We start from the raw sequence: 14,224 nt of genomic DNA on the forward strand, positions 1-14,224 counted from the left end.
CACACTCTCATTCCCAGCTCTGTATTCAGGATATGTTCTTTCTGACCTCAGTTTAAATGTTTCTTCTTCCAGGAAGCCCTCCCTGGTGTCTCCCTGGGCCTTGCTAGGTACCACAGCACAGACGTGATGTTATGAGCTCCATGACAGCGTCCTGGGTTTGCTGCAGTAGAGCACTCGGCACACAGCACTGCCACGACCTGCCCTTGGGTCTGTCTCCTCCACCAGCCTGTGAATTCCCAGAGTTCAGCGACTGAGTTCTCGGCATGGTCAGATTACCCTTAACGAATCTGTGGTTATTATTGTTTAGTTGCTAAGTCATGCCCCGACTCTTTTGCGACCCCATGAACTCTAGCCCGCCAGGCTCCTCTGTCCATGGGATTTCCCAGGCAAGAATACTGGAGCGGGTTGCCATTTCCTTCTCCAGGGGATCTTCCCAACCCAGGGATTGCACCTGTGTCTCCTGCGTTGGCAGGCAGATTCTTTACCACTGAGCCACCCAGGAAGCTTAATAAATACTATTCAAATAAATAATGGCATCAATGCTATTCACCTACTGGGCAATTGATGGCTGTGTGACCTGGGGCCAGTCACTTCACCTCTCTGTGGCTCCGTCTCTTCACTGCACAGTTGGGATACTAAGAATATCTATCTCACAAGGCTGACATGAAGTTTATATCTGCTCTATAAAACACTTCGATGGAGCCTGGGATAGAAGCATGATATAAATAGATGCTGCTTTTTTTTCTCTTTTAAACCTTTTTTTATGGTGATAACCACCCACTCCAGTATTCTTGCCTGGAGAATTCCCATGGACAGAGGAGCCTGGCAAGCTATAGTCCACAGAGTCGCAAAGAGTCAGACACGACTGAGTGACTAAGCATAGCACACACAGCACATGGTGATAACATTTAAGATTTACTCTCTTAAAAACTTCCAAGTATACAATAGAGTATGGCTACCTATAGTCACCATGTTGCTCATTACATCTGTTGAGTTCAATAATCTTACAGGAAGTTTGTATCCTTTAACCAACACCTCCTCATTTTCCCGAACCACCACTACCAATCTGATCTCTAGTTCCAGGCGTTCAGCTACACTAGATTCCCCATATCAGTGAGATCGCACAGTATTTGTCTTTCTGACTCATTTCTCTTAGCATAATGCCTTCAAGGTTCATCCACGTTGTTTCAATGTTGAGATTTCCTTCTTTTTATGGCTGAATATAGATATCTATTATTATTGTGTCTACTTATTAGGTTTTCACAGGGTCTAGACTCGCAGCAAGAATAGCAGATTCTTCCATTCCCTGTGTTTAATGCTAACAGCATCAATAGCAGTGTCCACAACATATCCCTTAACACATGCCAGGTACTGCTCTTAACGCTTTACACACATTTGCCCAGTTGATCTCATAGCAACCCTCTGAGGTTGGTGCTTGTTATGGACTGAATTGTGTTCTTTCAAATTCATATGTTGCAGTCTTAATTCCCCCAGTGTGACTCTATTTAGAGATATAGCCCTTAGGGAAGTGATTAAGGTTAAATGAGGTCATAAGGGTGGGGCCCTCATCCAACAGAATTAGTGTCTCTATAAGAAGGGAAGAGACCCCAGAGAACTCTCTCTCTCTCTTTCTGGGCACACACAGAGCAAAAGGCCACGTGAGGGCACAGTCTATAAGCCAGGAGGAGAGGCCTCAGCATAAATTGAACTTTCTGCCATCTTGATCTTGGACTTCTTGACCCTCTGGGACTGTGAGAAAACAAATGTCTTCTGTTTAAGCCCCCAGACTGTTCTATTCTGTTATGGCTGCTCTAGCTGACTAATATAATGTAATGTTATTCTTAATCTCATTTGATGCATGGACAGTGAGGCTTGGTGAACTTAAGGGGCTTGCCCCAAGGTCATACCTGGTGAGTGGCAAAGCTGGGCTGTGAACCAGGCATTGGCTACCAAGTCCACACTCTACCTGAACCTGCCTCCAAGTTCAAGGGCAGGGGCTGGGCATCCCAGAAGTAGGTGGCTAGACCCCAGCAGCATGGATAGTCTATATCAAGGAGCATGGGTGGAGGAACGGGGCACATTTCGGCCAAGACTTTCAGGCTGTTTCCAAGACCTGCCTGCTATGCCCAGCATCTGAAGGCTGGTGGTAGGGAGAGGGGCTGACCACATCCTGTGTGACTACAAGCTGGCTGTGGCTACAGGGAATCGTCTTCAGCCTGGCCTAGAGCCAGAGCAGTTCTACAGTGGAAAAGGCTCCCAGGTCGGGTGGTAAGCTCCCTGTCCCTGAAGGTATTCAAGCACTGCTGTTGGACCTCTATTTACTAGTGATGTTTGGGGAAGAATAAACAGCAAGAAGATATTTTCATACAATACGAACAGCAAGAGTAGATATTTTCAATAGTTCTCTCCAGCCTCAAGCAGCTGTGAAATATTAGAAGGGACAGCAGTTTTAAGAGTCCCTGGAAAAAACACTTCCTGACCAGCTCTGCCTGTTAATTCTTGCTCATTTTCCAAGTCCCAACTCAGATATCACCTCCTCCAAGAAGTCTTCCTTAACTCCTTCTCCCTCCGACCTCCTCATGTCCAGGTTGGCGGCATGGGAGGGTCCTACTGGGCCTTCATAGGTGGCGCTAGTGGTAAAGAACCTGCCTCCCAGTACAGGAGATGAAAGAGACTTGGCTCCAATCCCGGGGTCGAGAAGGCTTCCTCAAGGAGGGCATGGCAACCCACTCCAGTATTCTTGCCTGAAGACTCTCATGGACAAAATAGCCTGGCAGGCTACCGTCCACGGGGTTGCCAAGAATCAGACACAACTGAAGCGGCTTAGCACGCCCACACGCATGAGTCTAACGGGCAAAACTAGAAATGACATGGGACAGTTACAGGGAGACACAGTTCATCTTGATACAGTGATACGCATCTCCCATCTCTGTGAAGTCAGAGAGGCCTAGGGTTTAAATCCTGGTATCTGCCACTTCCTGCCTTTGGGGGAGTGCCTCAATCCCTCTGAACTACTATTTCCTCAGCTGTAAAATGATTTCATCTCAGAGGATGAAACCAAAGACGAAAGATATCAATAATATCTGGCTATACAATATGGTGTATGGGCCACTGGCACTAGGCCTGTGATCAGGATATGCAAATTTCCTTCAGTCTCTGGGAAGGCAGTAAGGTGGTGGAGGTAGTAAGCTGTCTGGCACTGGGTGTATTCAAGCAGATGTCAGAGTCTGAGTGTGGGATCAGGGTCGGAGGATTTCTTGTTTGCACTGAAATAAAGACTGTACTCAGCAGTGTCCTTATGAGTTCTTACAACTCTCTAAAATCACACTTACGACTTGGCCTTGGCCAGCTATGGAAAGAGTGGACATGGTCTCCACCCGCCTCCACCAGGCTATGAAAAACAGGAGTCCACACAATGCATGATTCCCTTTATAAAAAATGTCCAGAAAAGGCAAAATTTACAGAGACAGAGGGTAGATTGGTTGTTGCCTGGGGCAGGGGGCGGGAACAGGGACTGACAGAAAATAGGAACCAGGTTTCTTTTGGAGGGTGATGGAAATATTCTAAAATTAGATTGTAGTGATGGCTACAGAACTTCATAAATTTACTACAAATCATTGAATCATACCCTTAACGTGAGAGAATTTTATGGTGCATAAATTTTGCCTCTATAAAGCTGTTAAAAACAAAACCAAAACAGTCACCAATAAAACAGGATTCCAGAGGAACCAGTGGGGTGGTGGAGGGTGATGTCCACGCCCCACAGGAAGCAAGGTGGTAGCAGGTTGAGGTCAGAGGTCAAGAGCCCTGAGGTCACCTCCCGCCTCCTCCACCTGTGGCTTCGCTTGAGTACTTCCTTGTTATCTTTTGCTGTGTAAAATGCAAGGAAATGGAACAGACCCACTGGCCAACCTCATTAAAAGCCTGCAGAGAACCTCAGGCGATGTGAGGAGGTGGGTCTGCAGAAGGTTGAGGAATCCAGAGTTCTGTAGGAGACTGGCCTCCTGGAAGACTTCAGAGACCAGTGCTGTGTGGCAGCTCAGAGCATCTTGTGCTTCTGGGTCTCTGAGTTAGGATAAAGGCCAAGGACTTGGCCTGGCCTTGTCTTAAGGCACTGCTGGGTCCACTTGAGGGAGGAGAAGACACAACCCGTTATCTGCTGAGCTCCTACTATATGCTGGGGAGGGTGGGCATTCACCCTGGTGATGTGACTGGCTGGGGACCTGCAGACCCACAGCGAAGTCTTATCTGGGCACCAGACATATGCACTGTGGACAGATCTGACTTGCTTATGGTTGTAAAGCTGCCTAGTTTAAATATAAGTGAGAAGTCAGTATTTACCAAACCTTGGCTTCCCAGGTGGCTCAGTGGTAAAGAATCTGCCTGCCAATCCAGGAGACACAGGCTCAATCTCTGGGTCGGGAAGATCCCCTGGAGGAGGAAATGGCAACCCACTCTAGTATTCTTGTCTGGGAAATCCCCTGGACAGAGGAGCCTGGTGGGCTACAGTCCATGGGGCTGCAAAAGAGTTGGACACAACTGAGCAACTACACAGCAATATTTATCAGACCCATTTAACATAAAAGAAAACCAGAGCGATGGAAGCTACGTCACTTGCCTGAGACTGCACAGGAAGTGGCAGAAGCAAGATCTGAACCCAAGATCTTTGTCCAGCAGGAGAATAACTTTCAAAGCAATCTGAATGAAAGCAGATTCTTGGTTATTAGTGAGCTCCCCATCACTAGAGGTATGTAAGCAGAGGCTTAACCTCAAGAAGTCAAAACAGATGACCTTGGAAGCCCTCCTGCTCCACTTAGCTTGGGAGTCCACAAATCCGTGCTGGTCAGTTTCCTTGAGAGTTAAAACTGGACTGAGAGGAAAGTAGAAAAGCCACGGCCATTTCTGAACCCCTGAGGGAGGGGGAGGGGTGTAGAGGGCAGGGCCTGGCTGGTACGTCCTCAGCTGGAACCATAGCTCCTCTGAGCTCCTGCCACACTCCACTGCTGATTGCTGTTTGGGGCTAACATGATGCTCGAATACACTGGCTGGACTGGGGCGAGCGTCACCAGGCTCCAGGCAACAGCACTTCATCCTAAACTAGCCCTGGGAGTGAGGGCAGAAAGAGCAGGAGCTGCCATCCCAAGGCTGCTGCCCAGCTGGGCAAAAGGGCCCTGTCTGGCCCTCTAGCCAGAGACCTGCTTCATAGCTGCCCCACCTCTACCCTACAGGGGCACTCGGATCTGGCCTCCCTGAGGACTCAGCATCCTCCCAGCTCTGGACTCAACACGGGATGAGCTCAGCAGAGGCCCCTTCCCAGTCAGGAGCCCCAGGCCTGGGAGAGGCCCTGGCTCTCTTTCAAGTGCCGGCCTAGCCCTGGAAGACAGCGAGGGAGGCTGGGCCTCAGAGGAGGGGGCTGGGCTGGGGGCTTCCTCTGCCTCCTCCTCTTCAGGGGGCTCCCCAGGCCAGCACTGAGGTTGGGAAGGCCAGGGGCCCTCTGGACACACACCGGCATCCATTTCAGGGCCCTCCAGCCTCCTCAGCCTCTACCCTGCTCCACCCTCAGAGGGGATCTCTGTCTGCTCTTCCCTCTCTTGGTGCCTCCCTCTGGACCTAGATCCCAGATGTACAGAAGGCACTTCAGTCTTTTCTGCTCAGTTGTTAAGGAATCCACCTGCAATATAGGTTCGATTTCTGGGTCGGGAAGATCCCCTGGAGAAGGGATAGGCTACCCGCTCCAGTATTCTTGGGCTTCCCTTGTGGCTCAGCTGGTGAAGAATCTGCCTGCAATGTGGGAGACCTGGGTTTGATCCCTGGGTTGGGAAGATCCCTTGGAGAAAGGAGAGGCTACCCACTCCAGTATTCTGGCCTGGAGAATTCCATGGACTGTATAGCCCATGGGGCCGCAAAGAGTTGGACGAAACTGAGCGCCTTTCACTTTCACTTTCACCCCAGAAACAGTGTCTGGAGACGGGATGGGAGGCATGAACGCACAGACTAATCGCAGTCCAAGACAGTTACAGCAGCCTTTCAATGTCCTAAGTCAGACAGGGACAAAGATGGTTACCTGGGCTCTTGTACTCTCCTGAGAGAATGTTCTAGCAATGGAGCCGGGCTCCTCCACGACTCAGGGCAGCCCAGCCCCACACTGGCTCCTTCTCTTCATCCGCTGCAGGCTCAGCCATGCCCTCCAGAAGACAGCCTGCCCCCTGCTGTGATCCAGGAGCCCCAGGCAACCATCCGTCTTCCTCACCATCCTTCCTCTGCATAAACCCTTCCTTGGCTCCCAGGCACTCCTGGGGAAAAGCCCAAACTCAGAGCACAAGACGCCTATTGATAGTGCCCTCCCCTCCCACACGCCCAGCAGCACCCCTCGTAGCTCCTTGAATGCCGGGCCTCTATCACGCCCCAGGGACTTTGCAAGGGCTGATCCTTCAGCCAGGAATCCACTCCCCTCCCCTAAGTCACACACAGATGTCTTTGTCCACCTATAAGTCATTCATAATCCAAGCCTTCCCCAGAACCTGCCCCTTCCCCAGCATGGGCTCCTTCACCCCCTCTAAGTGTGACCGCACCACAGTGCATTAGAGCTTGGCTGCCAGCCTATTGTTCTCAAACTTGATCTTGCATCAGAATCCTCTGGAAGGCATCAGAGAACACACACAGGGGAGAGCAGACTGTCAGAAGGTGGACAGGAACGAGCAAGTGTCTTGCTAGGAACATGGAAGCATGGGCTGGACTGAGCCCTGGGGCACGGTGACAAAAGAGGGCCTGACCACACGGCCAGACTTGTGTCTACGAGCTTCCCACCTCAAGCTTGGTAGGAATGTGACCCCTCAGGCTACCGCCCCAGGACTCCAGGACACAACACTGGAGACCCTCAAGGCTCAGAGCAAACTGGAGCCAAGGACACGCAGGCTGCCCTGGCTCTAACAGGACCACTGGCACTGACCGCAGCACTTTGGGCCCCGATGGCCATTTGATGCAATGGCCAACTGTCCACTGTCCCCTTCTGACTGTCTATCTGCCCTTAAGGCAGAAAAAAAAAAAAAAGGAGAAAATTCCCAGGCTTGGGAAGCTCCGCATTCTAAGAGAATATTGCTGGGGAAGGGGAGGGAAAGAGCTGGAAGGTGGCAGACAGTGGGTGGGGGGTACTGGCTTTTATATTCAAATCTTTTCGCTTGAATTTTTAAGGAGCATGTATTACTTCTAAAGCAATAACCTTCAAAAATAATTTTTGTCTTAACAATGCAAAGCACTCTGCAAAAATGTGTTCAGAAGGGAGAAGTCTATGCCACAATAGCTTAAGGATGAAGCTTACATCATCATCCTCTCTTGAGCATCTACCATGAGCCCAGAGCGCTACTCCACATTGTAACACCCATTATTTAATCTAATGCTCATCACAGCACTACAAGTTGGAAGCTATTAATATTATCATTTTCTAGATGAGAAACAGAATTTGATTCAGGCTAAATAACATGCCCGAGATTACCCTCCCTTGGAGCAGGGGTCTGAACTTTCGCGTGTCTGACAGACAGATGTAAGGTCTGACAGATCTCAGGTTTCGTCCTTAGATCAGGGTACACACCACGCTGCCTCCTGCAACTGAAGCTGAAAAACTGGCAGGCCCCCAAAGCCATTTGTTTTGTGTTTCATGTTTACTCTGCTACTTGAAAACCACTGGTTTTGCACAGGAACCCAAATCAAATTGTCAAAGTAAAGCAAATCCAGGACCTGGTATCACCAAATCACCTTGGAAATTTGGGCCGAGGCGAGGAAAGTGTGTGTGAATCCACTGTGATCCACCCATCCGTCCAACCACTCCCCAACCCCTGACTGAAGCCTGGCGTGCCTGGCTGGCTCTGTGCTAGACGCTGGGGACCGGAGAGCGTGAGATGCCCTCAGCTACCAGCAGAGGATCGGGTGAGCACAAGGCAGACAGGAGCCCTTAGCACCCTCCAACTTGCCAGGTTTGTGTCCTCCAGGACCCCGAACCCTGCAATCTGGGACCCAAACAAGCATTACAGGCAGTGAGAGGAGAACACAGCCCTGTAACCCAGGCCCGCTGCCGGCCTTTCTCTCCCAAAGGCCCTCCTGTGCCTAATGCCAAGCTTGGTCTTGGCAATCCAGTCCATGCATGCACCAGACCAGCTAGATGTGGCGGATTCCATGGCATCTCATCCATCAGCCCCAAGACGGAAAGGAAGGAGTCATGTACAGCTCCAGGAACTGCAGGAGGCAGGATGGGATTTCTCCCCGGGTTCCAACCTGCAGACTTGAGTGCATTTATGCTGCCATGAGCTCCTCTGGCCAGTGGTATCAACGGGGCCAGCTGGAGGGCAGAGACTGCCCCAAGCACAGTCTGAGCTGCTGAGAGCAGGCAGCGTGGGTGCCCCATTCAACAAGATCAACAGGATCCCACGTGCCTCTCAGAGACCTCGGAACACGGCATGTTTGATGGATGAATGAATGAATGTGATTTTGAGGAAGGCAGCTATGTGCCCGTTTGGAGATAGGAGAGGTGTGACTGTTGACCCCACCACCCAGTTTTTGGGAACAAGGACATAGGCTGCCTTTCAGGCACCTATACAAAGAGTCTGTTGAGGATTCCTCCCACAGAGTTAAACAGCTGAAAACATAAATAATGTTAACGCCAATAGCATCAGTGCTACATCACGAGTACTGAGCTCCGGCAGGTGTGCTATCAAGCACATTATCTCACTTAGTTATTTCATTGCATCTTCACATCAGTCCTGTGAGATACACAGTATTATTAGCCCCAATTTGTAGATGAGCAAACTGAGGCTCAGAGGGCCAAGCCAGTACCAGTAGCAGAGTTGGGGTCTGCAGCCAGAATATTATTCTGACTCAGAATACAAGCTTAAAGCTGGAAGGGGCCTCACCCCTCATGCTACAAAGCAAAACTACAGCAGGGAGGCTGAGGTCCTCAGTAGCACAGCTGGGCCAAGAACTTGAGAGTGCCCCTACCTTCAGCAGCCACTAGGCCGGCTGCTTGCTGTCCCTGATCATGGTTCCGAAGTTCTGCAAAGAACCTTGAGATGGGAAGATTAATTATTCTTGGTCGGTGTACAGCACTGTCTCTTCTAAAGGGCCCCTCCAAAACTCCCTCTCCTGGACATGGAAGGGAAAAGGAGAAAATAGAAGAGCCACTCAGCTCCAAACCCAGCCTGTGGTTTAAGGCGGCCTTGCGCGGCCAGGCCTGGAGGACTGCGCAGAAGAAGCTGACTGCCCTCACCTCACTTCCTGCCTGGTACAGTCTTCCCAGCTGCAGAGCTCCTGCCGGCAGGCTTCAGCTCTCACTGTTCTTTCTCCTAGAAAGCCCTCCCCTCGACGTCTTCGCCTGTCCCATGTCCTACCCAGTTTTCAAAGCCCAGATCAAATACACTGCTTTCCCCTGATTTCCCACCGCTATCACCACCCAGCAGAGTCTGCCTGAACTCGTCTTTGAACCTCCTAGCCTTCCTTCATATTTCTGCTCCAAACCCTCCCATTCTCCACCTCAAATGACAGGACTTACTTTCATGTCTATCTCCCTTATTAGCAGGTGGCTCGGAGCAGGGCCCCCAGCGCTGGCTGGGAGTGGAGAGGTTGGCCTACTCTTGACTCAGGCACACCCCTGGCCGTGTTTGCATATAGTTCTCTAACCTTCCTTCCTCTTCAGGGCCCATCGCCAGCTTCATCTTAAACTCTCAGTCCTAGAGGGTGAGGACCAAATCATTCCAGCGCAGCATCAGTCATAAGTGGGGGTTTAAAAAATAATGTGGAAGATAATTGTGACAAACATCCGCCAAGTCCAACTACAGTTTGGCATTGAATGAGACACTATATGAGGGGTTGGGGGCAAAAACCCCAGAGGAAAGATCCTGCCCTCAGTGGATCTCACAGAGGAGATGGGAGGGATCCTTGAGGGCAGGGACCTTTTGACTTTGCCCACTCCTAATCCCCAGCAAATAAACAGTGCCTGGAACCCAGTAGGAGCTCAAAAGAGAACGGCTGTAGAAATGAATTAATACATATTGACCCAAGAGCAGTGAGCATCCCATATAAGGCAGGGTGGTGCTGAACGCTGAGTCGGTCTGTGCGGTGAGTCAGAGCTGCAGAATTCACAGGGGAAAGAGATGGAGAGAGAGAGAGAGAGACACGGGTACAGGGCCAGGAGGTTTGTGGTTGACCGAAATCAACGAAGGGCAGATCTTAAAAAGCACTTGGCCACAGTTGCCTGGGAGGCAGCATCAAACACTGTGGTTTTCCATCTTTTTTCTGCAGAGCAATCTTTTTTCAAATGAAATCATACACCGTACCATAAATGCATAACAGAGCTTCCACGGTGGACGTCAGCTGGGGCTACGAGGCTGACCTGCAAACCCAGGGACTCCTGGGGCCCCTCCAGCTCAACCAGTGACCTCCTCCTCTCCTCTCCCATCCCTCTGAGAGGGCCCAGGGAGGAGGTGGTTGAGGGGAGGGCTGTGGGCCCTCTCTGGGCTGTCATAGGCCAGGTCTTCTGGGAGGCCATTTAGGGTAAATAAATGCTAAAGTGGGCTTCCTGGTGGCTCAGCCATAAAGAATCTGCCTGCAATGCAGGAGATACGGGTTTGATCCCTGAGTTGGGAAGATCCCTTGGAGGAGGGCACGGCAACCCAGTCCAATATTCTGGCTGGAGAATCCCATGGACACAGGAGCCTGGTGGGCTACAGTTCATAGGGTCACACAGAGTCAGACACGACAGAAGCGACTTAGAACGCACACACACAAATGCTAAAGTGGCTCAAGAAACTTCCCCCAGCGATGAGGGAGTGGGGGTGGCGGAAAGAAAGCGAAAGGCCCTCCCAGCAAGGGAAGGGCAACCCAAAGCCTCCAGGTAAGCGGTAGCTGTTGTGACTCAGCTGGTCAAGAATCCACCTGGAATGCAGGAGATCTGGGTTCTATCCCTGGGTTGGGAAGATGCCCTGGAGAAGGGAAAGGCTACCCACTCCAGTATTCTGGCCCGGAGAATTCCATGGACTGTATATAGTTCATGGTGTCACAAAGAGTTGAATAGGACTGAAATAGTGTGGTGGTTACTAGGGAACACAAGGACTCAATTTAGGACGTGTTTGCTTTCTGGACTATGCTTTTGGAAACTAAAGCACCACCTGCAGAGTGTGTGTGTGTGTGTGTGTGTGTGTGTGTGGCTTTCAGATACCAGATCCACTGAAACCGAGTGCATTTGTCAGAGAGAAGCTACCTGCGTGCTGTAAGCCACAGGAAGAGTCCGTTTAGGACAAACCAGCCCCCACCCCCTGTCACGGCACCAGTAGGGAGCACCTGTTGCTGCATCTGCTCAGCATCCCTTCCTCCTTCTTCTGAAAATAGCACCCAGGTTTCACCTTTGGGGTACCAGCCCTCTCACGCTTTCAGGCTGAATCCTTCCACTCACCACACACACACACACCTCCAAACACAGACCACTCAGCACCGACCTAGTCTGGTCAGTGAGCACATTCTCTCCTTCAGTGATTGGTCAGAGGTGGTCATGTGACCCAAGACCTCTGGTCAGTGAGCACATTCTCTCCTTCAGTGATTGGTCAGAGGTGGTCATGTGACCCAAGACCAGCCAATAAGCTTTGACTCTGGGACTTTCCTTATTCCCTGCAACCGACCTTCACTTCCGGCCCGTCACTGGTTCTTCTGACCTGGGCAGCAGCTCTAGCCTTCCCCTCAGACCCAAGGACTACGCACAGGCCAGTAGCCTGTGGGGCTTACCCGTACCCCAGCGTTCCCAGCTATCTGGCCCCACCTAGGGTTGTGTTTGGCTGATCTAGTGAGATCCCTCCAACCTGGGCTCTAGTTCACTCCTGGAAAATAGAAGCTCTCCTTTCATTGGGTTTGCCATGAATAGGATGTCAGCCTGGAGCTGCTGGCCGCTGCCCTATGCCACGTGGGGAGTGCTTACTAGGGACTGAATCCCACAAGGAAGGAAGCAGAAGGCACAGACCTGGGCATCTCTTGAAACTTGGACACCAATAAACAGGCCCCAGATTGCCATGATATTGGAAAACAAAACAAACAAACGAAAATGAATGCGTTGCGTATCTTCTTGCTTTATCAGGTTTGAAATGAGCGTTGGCTCCCAGATGATGCAGCCTCTGACCTCAGTTCAGGCTTTGCCTGGCTTCCCTGGTGGCTCAGATGGTAAAGAATCTGTCTGATAACGCAGGACACCCGGATTCAATCTCTGGGTTGGGAAGGTCCCCTGGGGAAGGAAATGGCAACCCACTCCAGTATTCTTGTCTGGAGAGTTCCATGGACAGAGGAGCCTGGGCGGGCTCTAGTCCATGGAGCTACAAGGAGTCAGACACGGCTGAGAAACTAATACTTCGATGATCACCCCACCCCACCCCACCACTCTGTCCGCTGCCCCACCTAGGGGTCTCGTTTGGGTGATCTAATGAGACCCCTCCAACCTGGACTCAGATCCATTCACTCCACCCCATCCCTCCTTGTTCTGTTCACTGAACTTCAGTTCTGCTGCAAGAAACAGATAACGCACAGTGAATGAGGGCCCTCCTGAGCTCGGGGTGGGAGGAGTCACCCCGTGGCTTTGATCTATGCCTCAAAGAGACCCGCTGGGGGCAGAGGCAGTGGGGTACGACTGGGCTCAGTTGGTGGGGACAGTTCCTCGATCTTTTACCTGCTGTGTCATCTTGGGCAAGCTGCTCTCTCTCTCTCGCAGGATCCTCAACTTTAAGTGGGGATCATGAACTACATACCTGACAGAAGGACAAAAATCTACAAACTGACAGCACCAGTTGGTGGTGATGAGATGGTGCAAAAGGAACTCTCACTTGTTGCTGGTGGGCATGCAAAGGGAAACAGCCACTTTGGAAGACAGCTTGGCAGTTCCTTAAACAGCTAGATATACTCTTACAAATAATTCAGCAAGCATGCTCCTACATATCCACCCAACTGATTGCAAAGTTATGTCCACACAAAAACCTGCACATGAATGTTTATAGTAGCTTTATTCATAATCACCCCAAACTGGTAATAACCAAAATTTCTTTCAATAGATGAATGGATAAACAAATTGTGGTGCCTTCTGTGGAATATTATTTAGTGACAAAAATGAATGAGCCATCAAGTCATGAAAAGCCATGGAGGAATGCGTACTGCAAAGTGAAGGAAGCCAGTCTGATAATGGTACCTACTATATGATTCCATTACATGATGTTCTGGAAACGGCACAAAGAAGGCAGTAAAAGGACCGCTGGTTTCTGGGGGCGAAGGCATGGAGGGTGAAGAAAGGGGAATCATATCATCTGGCAAGGCAGAGGGTCCCTCAGTACCCATTGCCCCTCCTTTCTTTTTATTTATTTTTATTTTTTACTTTGTTTTGCTTTACAATACTATATTGGTTTTGCCATATATTGACATGAAACTGCCACGGGTGTACATGAGTTCCCAATCCTGAACCCCCCTCCCACCTCCCACCCCATATCATCTCTCTGGATCTTCCCTGTGCACCAGCCCCAAGCATCCTGTATCCTGTATCGATCACAGACTGGCGATTCGTTTCTTACATGATAGTATACATGTTTCAATGCCGTTCTCCCAAATCATCCCACCCTCTCCCTCTCCCACAGAGTCCAAATGTCCATTCCCCCTCCTTTCTTTTTAATAGAATTATAACTGGACAGATAATCCCCCAGAATAAAGACTCTAACTCCCAGCCTCCCTTGCAGCTAATTGTGCCACAGGACTCCATTCCGGCCAATGGGACCTGAGAGGAAGTGATGCACGCACCCTCTTAAAAGAAGGGGCACCGTCTCGTTTCCTGATCTCTTCCTTCTTGCCAACCAGAATGGAGAGACTGTCATGGGCCCTCGTGGGTCATGTAGACAAGTGATGGATATAACCACAGGACAAAAGGAACTCGGGTCCCTAATGTTTTTGTGTCAAAGGATCTCTTTAGCTTAGAAATTTCCTTAGAGAAAAATCAACCTGTCTCTTGCTTAAGGAACTTTAGTTTGCATTTTTATCACATACAACCAAGTGATTATCCTTATAAATGCAGGAACCCTCAAGAATTGTCCTGAGGATTATGCATAATATAGGTAAAACAGCTTCACTCACTCAATCATTCATTCAGCAAATAACAGCCAGTTTACTCTGCCGGCTTCCCTGACGGCTCAGGTGGTAAAGTGTCTGCCCAAAGTGCAGGAGA

At 50.3% G+C, this 14,224-nt stretch overlaps 1 protein-coding gene across 4 annotated transcripts in view; it reads right to left on the reverse strand.

Moving 5' to 3' along the window:
• The window catches only part of TSPAN18 (tetraspanin 18), a 203,068-nt gene that overhangs the window by 52,801 nt on the left and 136,043 nt on the right, over nucleotides 1-14,224 (reverse strand). The gene's annotated exons all lie outside the window — the stretch shown is intronic.

Source organism: Capra hircus, chromosome 15 (genome assembly GCF_001704415.2).
Source record: "Capra hircus breed San Clemente chromosome 15, ASM170441v1, whole genome shotgun sequence".
NCBI classification, from domain to species: Eukaryota; Metazoa; Chordata; class Mammalia; order Artiodactyla; family Bovidae; genus Capra; species Capra hircus.